Raw genomic sequence first — 16,003 nt, forward strand, 5'->3', positions numbered from 1 at the left:
TAAGGGCACAGGAAAAGTGATAGTGAAGAGAGCAGGAGTGGGGAGGGGAGGAGGTTAAGGAGCATTTTGTGGCTCTCTCCCTGCACTGAGCACTGATTTGCCCTGTGTGCTCAGGGAGGGAGGAGGGTGTGATCACAGCCCTGCTGGTTTATGGCAAAGCCCTGGCTCCAGAGATCCCAGGTGTCTGTGTGCTCTGCCCACTCCAGTGTTCCTTTTATTGGAGTGGGTGTGGGTGCCTGGCAGTCGTTAGGATGGCAGGGAGAACAGGCTTGAGCTGTGCCAGGGCTGGGTTTGTTTTTTATTCACTCACTGCTGTTGTTCACACTCTTTGGGACACTCAGGGCCTGCCCTGAAAGGAACATTTAAATACCTGTGAATGCACCGATGGCTGCGGTGCAAATTCAGAAAATTCAGTCCTGGTTTCTGTGTGGCTGCCAGGGGCAGCAATGCCCTTCCTCCTCCTCTGGTACCCGGGGTTTCATGTTAAGGAGAGGGCAAATCTGTAGTCCAAAAGCTTGGGGTCATCCTGCTGCCTTTTTGGGGTGGTTTGCATCAGCGAGGGTAGCACAGGGGCTATAAAAACTTCAGGCAGCCGGTGGAAGGGTGGACACATTTTTAATAGAGCTGTGCCCATCTGTCATCCCCCTATTAATGATTAATCAATGTTTTAGAGTCAGGACTTCCAGTAACAGCTTTGTGCTCGTGCTGTACTCAGGATTTCATGGATGTGGCCTGAGGAATTGGGCTGCAGAGCTCGGCTGGAAGATCTCAGAGCCACTTCTCTGCCTCTGCAGGCGGGGAAGTCCCTGTCAGATTCCATTCCCATTTTTTATTCTCACAGGTTTTAGTCTCAGCAATGCCTTTTTGACTGATTTGTGCTTCTTGGGAGTTGCAGGCCCTGCTCTCATTCCCCTTCCTGCTGAAGCCAGAGAGTTTCCATATGTTGGCTTCAGATTCCCAGTTACAACTCGTTCCCTTTTGCACTCCTTTTCCTGGTGATGTTGGTGAAATAAGCTTTTAGCAGGGAAATTAGACAGGGCTGTAAAAGGAAATGTTCATATTTGCTGCTGAACAGCGGAGAAGTTAATGAAAAGGCCACTGATGAGGCTCAGCAATGGGACAAAGCAGCAGGAGTCCCCTCCCTGGAGCATCTCTGCATGCCCTGAGCTCACAGATAATCTGGTAAATGGGAGTTGCCACAAAGATATTTCAAAGTAATCTCATATGTATTATCCACGGCTGTAATCTTGGGAGATAGATGGATCAACAGTGAGATTGAAATTGAGCAGTAATTTACAGCACTAATTAGGATTTTATTGTGTGTTGTGCACGGCAGTAGCAGCAGATAAACCATATCCCTATCTCTGCTCATTACCCTCCCTGCTAAACAGATGCCAGTTTTAATGGCTGGCCCCTAAAACTTTATTCCTCCTAAATTCTGCAGAAACATCCCACCAGTGTTGAAATTCCAGCTGGGGAATCGTGCCTGGGACTTCTGGCTTCACCAACCCATCAGCACAGGGGAAAACGGGTGGAAATCTGCCTGAAACAAGTGAAATTTCCACCTGCACTGAGAACCCCGAGGGTGTGAGAGGGAGGAACAGCTTTAATTTTTGGGTGTAAACCGAGGCTTTTGGAGATGAGAGACAATCTGAACAAGCAGCAGGGTTGAGTGAGGTGCTCCCACTTTAAAGCAAAAGCAGCCTGAGCAGGTCTGAATCTTTTGGTTTCAGCTGTTCAGACAATTCTGTAGGAATTAGAAAAAAAAAATATCCCTCTTAATCCACACTTGATGTCTGAGAAGCACAGATGGTCAGGGGCAATGATTTCCTGGGGTGCCCAGCTCCTGGGTGAAGCTTTCAGGCTGCTTTACTGCCAAGCTCTCAGTGCTCAGGAGTAAACCTTCCACAGCCTGGGAGTCAGAATTTATTCCAGTATTTGTTCAGCAGAGACAGGCCTCACCTTTATTTGTTTCTTCATGTGCATCTATGGGAACAAAGCCAAATATTTCACAGTATCAGAATCATTTCAACCTCCCCCACCCCCTTCACGTGGAGCCAGGAAATAATGGAAGGTGCAAGAACCAACCTTCATTCCTTAATTTATTTAGATCAGTTAAAGAAACAAATTGCTTTCCGTGAGTTTGAAAATTTCCCAATAAACATTATCCATATAAAAATACAAACAATAACAATAAACCCAAGACATTCAGTGGCCTTTACAGTCTTGCCCTAGAGCAAAATCAGCTGTTTGATTAAAAAAAAAACCAAGAACAAAAAACACCCACCCTGCCATTCCAGAAAGCCAGGAGAAAAAAAAAAAAAGAAAAAAAACAGAGAAAAATTTATGTCATCCACTGAAATAAAAAATTTAGGGGATGCTGGACCAAATGTGGAGCATAGATTCCCAAGGGCTGGGTCTTTCTGGAGGATGCCCTGCCAGCAGGATCTCCAGCTTGTCCTGGCGAGGGGTCTCCTCCAGAGGCTTTGAACTGGCTGAGACGTGAAATCCTAAACCCAGAATTTCCCTTCCCAGGCTCAGTTCTGCTTCCCCCTTCCTGGAGCTTCTCAGCAGCCCTGGTGCCCTGAGGAGAAGAGGGCCTGTCTCCTCTCCAGGTGTGCTGGTTTGTGCTTCACGGAATCCCAGGGGGTGAGGAAGGTGCTGGTTGATCCCTGCAGTGGCCCTGGTGGCACAGGAGCTGCCCTTGCCCGTGTTGTGCTTCTCTGGCTGAAAATCCAGGCCAGAGGGGGCTCTGCCCTGCTCTGGAACATCTCACCTGGCTGAGACTGCTGGCCCTGGGCGAGGGGAGTGAGGGGGAGGATCAGTCAAACAGACCTTCATCATCGAATGTGGAAGTGCAGTTACCATCCCAACACACAGAGAGATCTCCTGAGCAGATCAGCTGCCTGCCCTGCCACTCCCAGGGAGGGGAAAGGGCAGCACAGCCCGGGCCATCTTCTCTTCTGGCTTCTAGGAGAGCAGTTTGCCCGTGGCCAGGAGCAGGGGCAGCTGGAGCACAGCCACGAAGAGGGAGCTGCTCCGGACTGTGGGCATGGAGTTGGGGGTGGTGGGTGGTGACTTGGTTGTTTCTGGTGCTGAAAATGGAAGGAAAACCCCCCCAGGGGTTGATTAGAAGGGCAAAGGAACCAGCTGAGCTACAGACCTGCTCCAAAAGTCTGTGTTTAGCTCTCATCTCACAGGAAGCTTGAGAAAGTTTCAAGTTCAACATTCTGACCTGAAAACCCTCTGCCACTCCATGTCCTTGCCTGACCACTGGAAATAGGAGATATTCTCCAGCTGGAGGTGCCCTGAGTCCCTCCCTCCCCTCTCCCCAAGCCCCAGAGCACAAGGGAGGCCCTTGCTTGGTGTGTCCTTCCCCCAGCTGTTGGAACTGCCCAGTTGAAGATTATTTACCTCTGCTCAGAGTCACAGTCTTGAACTGGGTGGATTTATCAGTGAAGATGATGTATGCCCTGTGGAAGGAGGGAAGAGAGAGGAGAACAAACTCAAAGGAGGGAAGCTGAGTGTCTGATGTCGACCCATGCAGGGATATGAAGGTGACATTAAAAGTAGATGATGAGACAAGACCTCTGGAGTCATCCTGAGCTCACTTATGTTGCCCTCCACCCATATTGCACTTCTTTTGGTTGGTTTTTTTTGTATTTCTAGCATCTGAAACTGTTTCTTTATCACACTTTGGCTGCTTTCCTACCCTTCTCTGGATGGGATAGCGATGCCTTGTAACAGGGTGGCAATTAACTGTGACCATCTGCTCCTTGTAATTAGGGCCACTCTTGTCAGGAACTCTTGCACTCTTCCTTCCCTCAGATAAGGCCCATCAGCCTAATGGCTCTGGTTTCCTTTGGCAAACACTTCCCACCGATGCAGCTCCATTAGTGCTGGGGGAAATGAGGGCTGTTGGATGCCCTCATTTCCATAGGGCTGATTGACATCCCCACCGATGGGAAGCCAGATCCTGGATACCTGCACGGGGAGCAGCCTTACCTTATCTGCACAGAGGACACGTTTGTGCCTGGAGATGTCCAGTTGGCCACGTTCTGGGTGCTGTTGAGCACTGCAGAGTGCACAGAGCTGCAGTTCTCCGTGCTCATCTCCACCCACGTCCCCAGGGACTCGTTCCGCGGGCCCAGGGCTTGCAGCACGTACTGTGTGACCTCCTTGCCAGTGCTGTTTGTGCCCTTCTCGACCTCCACTGGGAACAGAGCAGGTTGGACAAAGTGAGCTGTCTGCTCTGGCAGCCCCCAGGGCCTGGGGGGTGTCTGCTCTCACAGTGATCTGTCTCTGTGTCACTCTCTGGGTGACCCCTGCGAAGAGGGGCTGATTCACCACAGTGCCCCCCAAGCACAGGAGGAAGAACCCCCTCATCTGCCCCCTCCCCACGTAGGAATAGGGTAAGAGGAACTCCTCAGTCCCAGGTTCAGCCCCTGAACAGCAACAGGAACAAAACACCTCTCCAGGAAAAAAACCAACCAACTGCGGTGGGGGCTCCTCAGGTGAGGTCTGAGGGTGTCTGTGCCAATTTACACCAGCAGGAAGGGATCAGGGTGTCTCTCCTCCACTTGTTTCCTCAGCTTTTAGGTTTTGCTGGACCTCAGGGCAAAGGGGGATTTGTTGGCAGGGAACTAACAGGGTCAGGCTGCCATTTACTCCACTTTGTAGCACGGAAAGCCCTTTTCTGTGATTGATGCTGAGGGTTTGCCAGCATCAAAGTAACCTCTTCCCCTTCGTCTTCACAGCCATTGCCACTGAGGAGGGCAAATTGCCGTGGAGAAGGAAAGGGAGCAAAACCACAGAACGACTTCCCCCCAAATTCTGCGTTCCCAAGAGCGTTCAGGTCCTTCTGGGCAAGCTGAGGCAAAAAGATGAAGGGAGAAAAAAGCGCCCTGAGGAAGGAAAGAGAATTTAGGATTGACCCTGCAGGCATAGAACACGAAATAGGAACACAGAGGTAACAACTAGTGCTGTTTATCTATCTCCTGCCTGCAATAAACGACAATAAAATGGAAAAAAAAAGAGTGTTGGAGCTCACACGGTTTAAACACGTCCAAGAACAACACAAGACTCGAGGAAGCAGCGGCTCAGGGGCAGAGGGGACACGCCTGTGAGCAGTGGGAGGTCCCAGAGCTGCAGGAGAGATGCCTTACCTAGGTAGGTTGTGTTTGCCTGGTACACACTGGGGGTCACTGTCACAGAGAAGTTGCCTTCAGTCGCGTTCCCGAGCTGGGGACACTTTTCCGCCTGTGCCTGTGCCGGGACAAGCAGTGCCCCCAGGAACAGGAGCTGTGCCAAGAGGAGGGCAGGTGCCATGATCCACCCCGGTGTCTCTGCTTCCCACACCTGCACCTGGGAGATGAGGAAGCCTCAACGCTCCCCAGCCTGTTTTATACTGGGGTTTTGATGAGGTCAATGCAAATGCTTCCTCCTCCCCATCCAGCTCGAGGCACACACCCCAGCTGGGAGATTTCACCGGCACAGATCACTTCCTTCTACCTGAAAGCCTCGGGGGGGGAACTGGTGGAAATAAAGGGGTGGCCAGCTGGGAAGGGTTCAAATGGACAGATGGGAACATCACTGAGGATGGAAATCAAGTGTGCATCCCTTGAGCTGCTTTGCATGGTGAACACTGGGGTGTGCTTGCAGGTTCACAGTCCTGGAACCTCTCGCAGAACTTCTTGCAGAAGCCCACGTTCTGGAAACGTGGAGGAGCATCCAGCCCTGTTTCCAGCTCTGGTCCAGGCTCTTCTTGAAGGCCAAACAGTTCCAGAAGGTGTGGAAAACCCAGGCAGGGCACATCCTGTAGAAATGTTCAAATATAGCTTCTGCTCGTGCCTGGAGAAAGCTGGAGTGTGAAGGACCAAGAGGATGGTCCCTCATGACCCCCTTCCACAGCCCTTCAGCGATGAACACAACATTTTCTTGGGACAGATCCCTTGGGTGGTTCTTCTCAAGTCACTTTGGCTCTACCCCTCAAATAATATGTGAAAAAAAGAAGTTTCTCTTTCCTCTCCTTCCTCTTGCCTGGATTTCCCCATTTCCCCCACCCCACCACTGGCTGATTTCGAGGCTGATTGTGCAAGTGCTCCCTGAGCTCTGGGGGCAGAGCTGTGGGTGAACTCTGGGGGCACTGGGACACCGGGAGCACTTCCCTGTTCCTGAAGGCAGGAGAGGCTCATCCCTCTCGCCTTCCACCCCCTTGGGAAAGCAGCAGGGACAGAGCAGAGCGAAACCAGGCAGTGTGACACCCACTAATTACAGGGGATGGCCCTGAACTGGTTTCCCTGAAACAGGGAGCGCTCCAGAGCCTGTTCCCAGCGGGAATTGTGCTGAGGGCAGTCCCCTCCAGCAATGAAAACTGAGGGCACAGGCACTGCAGAGGAGCTGCACCCCCAGACAGGAGAAGGGAAAGCTCTTCCCTGCCCCCTTACACTTGCAGATCACAGAATCACAGGGGCAGTCGAGTCCAACCACCAACCCAGCACCACCACAACCACCCCCACACCATGTCCCCAAGTGCCACGTCCAGCCAGTGACTCCACCGCCTCCCTGGGCAACGTTCCCCAGAGTCTGACTGCTCTTTTCAGTCAAAAATTCTAATCTGGACCTGCCCTGGTGAGGGGGGTGCATCACTGGTGGCACACAGGAACTCCTGGAGGCATTTTTGGTGCCCTCATGCTGCAGTTTTGCCGAGCCCACTCCATCCAGCTCCTCCCTGGCTCTGCTGAGTCACTCCACTCGTGCTGGCTGAGGGGAAGGGCTGGGCTGCCCTCCCTGTGCTCACCTTCCCTCGCTCCAGCCCCAGAGCACCTCAGCCAGGAGGGTTTCAGCAGCCTGGAGGTTTAGCAAGAAACTGGTGTGTTAAATGCTTCAAATAAAAGCTAAACACAAGTGAGGGAAAAGTTCAAGAAGAGGGATAAGTGAGTTCAGGACAGGCAGAGTGAGAGGAGAGCAGCAGCAAAGAGGCCAGGGAAAGAGCTGGAACCTGTTCAGTGATGCTGGCATGGGTCAGAGGTAAACCTGACCCTAATGCAGAGAGGGTGGAGAAAACAAGAAAGGGACATTTTCTGATTTGCCAAGTTCACAGAATCAAATGCTCCTGCAGAGCCCCATTTCCTTGTGGTTCTGCCCTTGCCTTCTGCCCCACTGGGAGCTTCCCTGGGCAGTGCCTGCGGCTCCTTTGATGGCCACTGTCAGCTCAGGGCTGAGCTCAGGGCTCTGCACATCCCCCTCCAAGTGCAAGGGAGCAGGAGAGGGTTCCTCAAAGGGACCCCTGGAAACAGGGAATGCTCTTCCCCACCTGTGGAACGACCTCTTCTGGAAGCACCATAAGAATCATGGAAAGTAAGCCAGCGATCTGAGAGCAAATGGAGCTGGAAGCAGATGGGTTTTGCAAGCACACAAACCCTGGTGATGCTGCTTGCCCTGGGCAGTTTCACACAAAGGCTCCTTGCACAAGCCCTGTGCCATCCTTTGGGTGGTGGGGGGTGACTCAAGGGCACGTCACTGGGACAGGGGTGGAACTGGATGTGTTGGACTCTCGGGGGAGAATTCAGCCTGGAAAGAGAAGGCAGGATGGGACCGTGTCACAAGCACAACAGGAACTTACCCAGGGCCAAAGGGATCCTCGGGAGGGATGGTGAAGTGACAGTGTTGGGTACAGGAGCTGCTCTCTGGGCCTTTCAGGTTGGCTCCTCATCGGACCATGGAGAGGCTGAACCTCCATGGGAAAGTGGGAGCTGAGGGGACCCAGCCAGAAAACTGTCAAAAGGAGGGGTCTGTGAAGCAATAAAATTAATGTTTCTATCCCCAAAGGTGACTTCCTGGTCTTTGATTTAGCCAGGGATGAGGCCACGTAAGGAAGCCAATCAAAGGGGTGTGAGGGCTATGGAGGAAGGGCAGGAAGCAGAAATTACTGTGGGACACCCACACGTGTTACAGGGGCATCTGAGTCACGGGGCTCACAAGGAGCCTGAGCTCCCAGAGTGCCCAAAATGCTTGGAGAGAGCAGCAGGATGGGTGGAGCAGGAGCTGACAGGGCTGGGACTGCTCAGCTGTGCTCAGAGCAGCACCCAAAAACACCCCAGGGAGCTGCAGGACCCCGGGGGTGCCAACAGGGGCCCAGCACACCTCGTGTCTCCCCTGGCTGGAAGAGGATCAGAGCCAGGGAGGGGAATCTGGCTGGGCTGGCAGCTCCAAAGTCTGGCTGGCAGGTGCCAAAGTAAATAGAGCCTCTGGGTAACGAGAGGCTCCCCAGGCACAGCGCTGAGCTGCTGCTCCCCAGGCACCCGGGGATGGTTTGGAAAGGCTGCAGGGGTGTTTCCCTGGCTGCCACCCACACTACAGATGGAATGACTCGGGCTTTTCTTCTCTTTTGGCAAGCAGACAGCAGTTATCTCCCTGTCTGTCTCTCCTTGCTTAGCACAAGTGTGTGGTTCCTTCCCTGCCTTGTCTTCCGGTGAATCTGTGAAAGGAATGATTTAAGGGAATGTTCCTGTTGGCAGGTGGAGGAGTGGAGCCCCCGGGAAAACAGCAGCACTTGGAATTCCGGGCTCTGCTTCAGGAATGGAAGTGAAATCCTCCAGCACGCTGGCTGAGAGTGAGTATTCTGGGGAAAGCCAGGAAAAGCAAACCTCCTCCCACCTGCACCCCACCAGGAGGGGATGGCCAGGGAGGGGGCGTCTTTTTGGCAGAATGCAGCAGTCACAGGGAATAAACAGTTGCACAAACCCACCTGTTTCAGAGCAGGGAAGTGGGAGCTGGAAATATGAACTGTGGGCAAGCTGGAAAGGTGAATCCCAGGTGAGCTGGGTCAGGCACTGTGGCTCCAGCAGGCAAAGCCCTCCGGGTGGAGCAGAGGTGAAGGCAGGGCCAGGGCAGGGTGCTGAGGAAAGCAGGGACACAGAGTTCTCTGCACCCCCTTGCCTGGTGCTGGATGGGACAGTCTGGTCTGTGCTGCACTCACCCTGCACACCAGGGCATCCTCCCCACTGGCTGCTGGCCCTGCATGGCACCAGGTGGACTCTGCCCAGCAAGGAGTGTTTGCCCTGAGCTGCTCTTGCAGGGGTTCATTGGATTATTTGCTTTGGGTGAAGAACACGGGGCAGTTGAGATTTTACTGGCCTGTTTTGCAAATAGTGTGGTTTTTTTCAGATGTAGGATGAAGGTGTTTTACTGCTTGAACTGCTGGGCTGGCCTGGAGGGATCCCTTGTCCTCCCCTGGGAGCTCCCAGCACCACGGCAGCTTCCAGAGGGCCCTGCCACGCCATCCCCTGCCTCCAGACAGCACAGGGGAGAAGAACAGAGAGGGCAGGGAGCAGGGCAGGCTCACCTGTGCTCACTGGGGCTGCAGATGAGGCAAGGAATGCATTCTGCAGCACAGGCAGCTGGGAGGCTGCCAGTCCCCACCCGTGTGCAGGGAAACACCTCAGCCCTGGGCCCCTGCCAGCCAGGCTCTGGCATGGCACGGGATTTCCCACAGACAGCACAAGGAATCTTCAGCTTGAAGGGCTTAACCCCAGTCTGTCAGCCCTGGAGGGGTTTTATCCAGGCTTGAGTAAGAAAAGGTGGATTGTTCCCTGCAGGGACGAGGTCCTAAAAGCCCCCTCGTAATTCCCACCGGAGGGTTGCAGGGAGAGGGAGGGCAGGGTGGTGAGGGAGGACTTTGGTTTGAAGGGCAAACATCTTGCACAAAGCCACTTCCCCACAGTGAGCAGTTTAACCAGGGGGTTTTCCTGCCCGGCCTCCACTGCTGCTTTGTGCTGTCTCAGGTCAGCTCCGAGCCATCGTCCCCTCCTGCCGTGGGTTTTACAGCTGCAGCTTCCCATCAGACCGCCCCTGTGCCACCTCCTCAGCTCCCCCTGCCCCTGCCCTGATCCCACGAGGTGCCTCCTTTGGGAGGTGATGCTGCAGGGTGGCACTGGAGGCCTTTAAGGGACCGAACGTGCCCCGAGTTCCATCCCTGAGGTGGTGGAAGGTGCTGAAGGGTCTGTGTGGCACCTGGGCAGATGGAACCTCTGGAGCAGCAGGTTTGTCCCACCCTCATGCAAATGGACACTGTTTGCTCATGCAAAGACCTGCCCGAGGCAGCGAGGGGAGGCAGGGACTGTCCTGGCACAGGGCACTGCCCGTCTCTGGGTTTGCACCATGGAACAGCCCGAGAAGTTTGGTCCCAAAACGGTCCTTCATCTTCACAGGGAGGTGAAATAGCAGCCAGGGGCTTGAAGGTCTGCAGGGCAGTGACTGGATTTACTCTGCCTCCTCTCCCCCAAACAGAGAGGAGGTCTCTGCTGGCACTCCTGGACCAGACTCATTCCCCTCCCGTTTTCAGGTGTGCCCAGCCCTTCTGCAAAGAAAGCTCTGCAGATCGTCCTGCACTCCTCCCTGGCTGCTCCCCTGGCGTTTCCACTGCCATCCCCCCGTCCCCAGGCCTGTCCAGGGGGAAGGCAGGGGGATGTTCCCTGAGCAGTGCCGCTGTTTGGTGCCGTCCCTGGGGCGAGGACAGGGTTCCCGATGATGCCAGGCTGCCCAGGAGATGGCAGCAGCTTCCCAGGGCGTGCCGGGGTTTGCTGTCCTGGTTCTAGCAGGTGCTGGCACCGGGACAAGGAGAGGGGTTCAGCAACCATCCCGGCTCATCCCAGCGCTCCCGGGAATGCGGGCTGTCCTGTCCTGCATCCATCCACCAGGTGGATGCTGACCCTAAGAAACTATCCTCCTTTCCACGGTGGCTGCGTGGGAACCCACACAATTCTTCCCCCCAGATGTGAGTCTCTGGTGCAGCTCAGAGAGGGGATCCAAGTGGTCAGCAGTGACCTCTGGTGAGAGCTGCCAGGATTAACCACCCGGCAGCTTCCCGGGATCGCTCTCCAGACGTGGCTGGATGGAGAGCCTGCTTAGGGGGAGAGAAAGTTACCCAGCTCCAGCAGCAACCACTGATCCCTCTGGGATCCCCTTGATCTGCCTTAGGAAGAGCTGAGCGAGCCTTCCCTTCCAGCAGGCAGGCAGATCTCAGGGCAGGAACTGCTCCCAACCTCCAGCCCTGACTCTGAGCCCATCCACGGCTCCTCGTGGGCACAGAAATGTCCAGAGCCTGGCGGGTTTTTCTGCCTTGTGCCCATTTCCTGGCAGCCCCTCGATGGGGCAGATGGGACGTGGCAAAAGAGAGCAGCACCTGGAAGGGTTCCTGATGCTGCCAGCGCAGCTGCCAAACCCAAGGTGGGAAATGAGCAGCTTTCTTGGCTTCAGATCAGCTCCAGCCAGTATGTGGGGTCCTGGATGGGGTTTCTGCAGCTTCAGTCCAGGAAGGTGTTTCCAGCTCTCTGGTGAGGCTCTTTATTTACCACTGCTGCCTCCTATTAGACATTTGTCCTCCTGAACTTGATCAACAGGAAGGTGACTTACAGTGAGACTGGGAGGGAGGGAGGAGGTGTCCAATCAGTGGTGCATGTTTAATCATCCCTTTCTAATGGTATTGGGGGATTTCCTATTTAATCAGTAATTAATGTGCCTGGCAATTAATTCTGCAGGACTCCTGGTGCCCTGAGCACTGCGGGGCGGATTCTGAGTGGCCCTTACTTTGGGGAAATTCGGAGAAGTAATAAAGTTGCTGTAATGAATTGCAAAAGATATCAATTTATTTCCTGTTCCCCCTGATTAGCATGAATCACTTTTTTTTTTTTTTTTAAAAACCCAGGACATGTGCATTCCACTTTTTGGACAAGGACAAGGGCCAGGCGCTGCAGAGGAGAGAAAGGAGAGAGAAAACTCCTGCATCAAGAAGAGCGGATTTTGCCTTGCATCTCTCAGCCATAGACTCCCACATCCTCAAGGCACTTCAACAGGAGATTTCCCCCCCGTTTTCCCCACCTTGAACCCCTGGAAATCATGCAGTGTGTGGCCTGTGCCTGGGATTGGCCATGCTCTGACCTTGAACTGAGCTTGGTCCGTTCCTGGACAGCCACTAATGAATAAGCTGAGCTGCAGTTGGAGCTCCAGGAGCCTTTAATAGTAAGTAGGTTAACAGGCACTGAGGGAAGGGCCTGTGGAAGAGGAAGAGAGGGCTGTGTGGTGTCTGCAGACAGAGGTGCAGACGTGCAGGGATTCACTGCAGAGCTCGGCTGGTCTGTTCATGCTCACAAAAAATGCTTTCTCCCCCACCTCAGAGCACCTTGACCTGATGGTTTGTGTTTGTGCCTGGCAACCCTGCACTGGCTGGGGAGAGGGGGAACAAAACAGAGGAGGGAAAGCATTAAACATGCTTGGGTTGAGCTGGAGCTCCAGCACTGCCTTGGCTCCCTGCCAGCTTCGAACGCCAGAACCTCTCGTGTCGAGCCCCAGAGGGGTCCCTAATTAGTGGAGAAGCTGCAGAGCTCTGAACTTGTTTGGGGATGCTTTAGTGCAGTGGCCCCCTGAGGTTCATTAAACAAATGAGTGCAGAGCAGTCAAATAGGTGGGATCTTCAAAGTGACAGGGACCCCGGCCCCAGGGACAGCGGCAGCCACGGGCACTGCGAGTGGAAGGTTGGCTGAGATGGCTGGAGTTGCTCACACCGGCACACAGACAGGAGCAGGAAGGATGGAGCCACGGACAGGACACATCTCCTGGGCAATCTGCTCCGAGGGAAGAGGCATCAGCACTCCCAGCCCCATGGTGCAGATGAGGCTGTGGCATTTCTGAGGCAGGGCTGCAGCAGGATGTTTTCAGGGTGCAGCTTGAATTGTTACCCAAAGACCTGCGGTGCCTCCGAGGCACGGCTGCTCTGTCAGTCCCCAGCCCTCCCACGAGCTGGGCCTTCCATCAGTGGTGATTCAAGGATCATTTAGATGGAGTTTAGAACTCTGTTAGGATGGAGAGGAGTAGGGGGAGAGAAGAAGGAAGAGCTCAGAGGCTTGCCTGGCCCCTCTCCTGTGCCTTCCCCGGCACAGTGGGATCACTTTGCTCCAGCTCAGCAGCTCTGGCCACTCAGAGCTGGCTGGGCTGAGCCTGCTGCCCGTGGGTAAGATTTACCATCTCCTCTGGAAGCATCCAGCAATGACAAACTAATGAATGGTGCTATTTGGAGAGTATGGGTGGGCACCAGTGCTCCATTTATCAAAGCTGAAGAGGGAGCAGAGCTGTTTATACACCAAGGATTATATTAATGTGACACGAAGGGCTCTAGCTGAGCTCTCACAGCCTGGCTGTGCAGTGTGCAGGTGCTGGGCCCTGTTCCCTGCGAGGCATTTCTGACTTTGCCTTGTCCTGGCTTTTCTTTCCTGGTTGCTGTGACCTGGGGGTTTGCAGGCAGAGCAGTTCTTTCTTACCAGACATGCTTATTTAAACTTTAGCTCTTGCCATTTCTTTGTGTTCCTGTGATCATTACTGAGCTGCTGTGACCTTCAAGCTCATTCCTCGGGAGTTTTGTTGACTGCTTTGTGACTTTTTTGCTCTGACCTTGGAGGCAATTTGTCCCTCCCTCCTGGCCTGCCCTCCCCTGGCACTTGTTGTGACCCTTTTTCTGAGGATACAGTGGGTTGTGTGTTGGAGTTTCCCACTCCATGGGCTCCCAGTGAAGGCACAGCCCGGGGGGAGCCCTCTGACAAAATCCCAATTTACTGTGCCTTGCTGCTCTCTGCAGCCCTAATAAAGGCCTCTGTAAGGTTCCTGCTGGAGGATTTAGGGAGGGAGGCTTTTTTTGTCCAGATGAGACTCCTTCAGAGCCAGGGACACTCAGCTGAGACAGTGCAAACCAAGGTGTCATCCTGCATAACTCACTCTCATTTTCTCACTCTACGGTGCTTAAATCCCTGACAATCCTTTGATTTTTATAAACTCTGTGGGTTGGTTTTTTTTTCCCCCAATGAAATCCTCCCACTGCAAGATCCAGGTTCATTTATATGAATTACACAGTGATTTAGCTAATAACCTTCCCTGAGCGGTGTGAATCCCACAGTGTCCATGCAATGTATTATTTAAAGGCTGCATGAATCATGCAGGACATGTGGCTGTTGTGCCTTTCTTGACAATACTTTCATTTCATTTTGCTGGTCCATCCCACTGCTCCTGCCCAGCTGCTGATTTTTTTAATTTTTTTTAATTTTTAATTTTTTTTCCCAGCTGAATACATTATAAAAGCATTGATTTACTCTTAAAAAAACCCCTTAACAGTTACTCTGTGGAGCCCACAGAAAACCAGCGAAGGCAGTTGTGTTCTCGGCTGTATCTGAACCTGTTTGCCACCTTTCCTCTTGCTCTCCCAGCGGGAGAAGGAGGTGGGAACTCGTGCCCACAAATAAACGAGAAGAGCTGCTCCCAGCGCCATCCCATGTCAGCAGTTGTGTGCTGGAGGCGCGACCTCCATCTGATGATGCTCCGAACTAAACAAAGGTTTTAACCGTGTTAATTAGTTAATGGGTTTAAAGAGCCCTGCAAAGGCAAAGACGCCTGTAAATGGTAATTATTGTTGTTGTTGCTGTTGTTATCAGCAGCGCAGCTCGTGTAATTGGTGGTTAAGCTCCCCCAGGCACAGACGAATCCAGCCCTGCTGCTCCCACCCAGCGGTGGAGCCGGGATGGGCTCAGCTCGGCTCTGGGAAGCAGTGGGAAGGCTGGATTGATGCTCTGTCAGGTGTCTTGGGAGTACCTGAGCCCAGACCTCGTGCTCCTGTGTGCCATTCCTTCAGGAATATCACCTCTACTGTTTAGACACCTCCTTTTATGTCACAGATCAAGAAGGGCACAAGCTTGGTTTTTTTTTTTTTAATTCACAGATCTAACCCATGAGAGGAGAAATTCTGAGCCCTGGAGACCTTGGAGTGTCAGTGGATGAGTGGAAGAGGATTCAGATCCAATAACCAACAGCCTGAGCAGTGCCAAGGCCAGGAGCAAACCTCCCCAGTGGACACTTGGACTGTCCAGACCCCCCTCCTGGCTCAGATGCTCCTGTGCCTGCTACCACAGCCTGTGCTGCTGAGTGTCCCTGCTTGGGATGGCAGGACCTGCTCCAGCTGCTGGCAGCGATCAGGCACTTGGCACTGAAATAAATGACATCACTTAAAGCCCAGTCCATGGCTGGGAGTGCTGGCCCTGCCCAGCCCCTTCCATCTGCAGCTTTGCAGCACTGCCTGAGCGAGAGCCTGAGGGAGGGGCTGCTGGCAGGAGCCCCTTTCACCAGAGACCTCCTACTTAGTCCTGTCCCAACAAGTTTTTTTGTTGCTCCTTGGCATCGGGTTCTTCCTGATCGGCTCCCAAAGGGCTGAACGGGAACGGGGAACAAGCCCTGGCTGTGCTGGTTGTGTGCCTTGGACTCCTGCCCAGGTGTCACTGGGAGGTGAACACACGTTTACCCCGTGCCCAGGTAAGGCAGGATGCTGAGGAATGTTTGCATCACACCTGCCAAACACGCCTCTCATTGTTCTGAAGACAAAGCCCAGCATCCCCCCTGCAGCCAGGTCTGCTCTGGGGCAAGTTCAGGCTGGTGAGCTCAGGGAGGCCCGTGCTCCAAACGACCAGGGAGGAGCCAGGAGCATTTGGGGGTTGGAATCTGATCATCTTTGGAGTCCTCTCCACGGCATCAGAGAATTACTGGGGTTGGAAAAGACCTCCCAGACCAAGCTGTGCCCCATCCCCACCTTGTCACCCAGCCCAGAGCACTGAGTGCCACACCCAGTTATTTCTTGAACAACCAACCCAAGCCATTCTATGATTTTTTTAGCCCCAGTTGGCTTTTTTTGGTTGTTTTGGTTTTGTTGGTTTTTTTTGTTTGTGTTTGTTTGTTTTGTGTTTTTTGTTGTTGTTGTTGTTGTTCATTGGTAAATCTCAATTTGGTGTGCTAGAACCTTTCCCTGGGAATGTATTCCAGTAGATACTGTAATAACTTCCACGGAGAGCGTTTCTGAAGCTTCCTGTAGAAAACAAGCAAAGGGTTGGTGGAGCTCTGTGCCACCTGTGGTGTGCTCCTGACACCCTTTGCAGAGCAATCACAACGTACCAGCCACAAATCTGCCCTGCAC

This window comes from Myiozetetes cayanensis, unplaced genomic scaffold, assembly GCF_022539395.1.
Source record: "Myiozetetes cayanensis isolate MyiCay16 unplaced genomic scaffold, myiCay2020 scf29, whole genome shotgun sequence".
Taxonomy (NCBI): domain Eukaryota; kingdom Metazoa; phylum Chordata; class Aves; order Passeriformes; family Tyrannidae; genus Myiozetetes; species Myiozetetes cayanensis.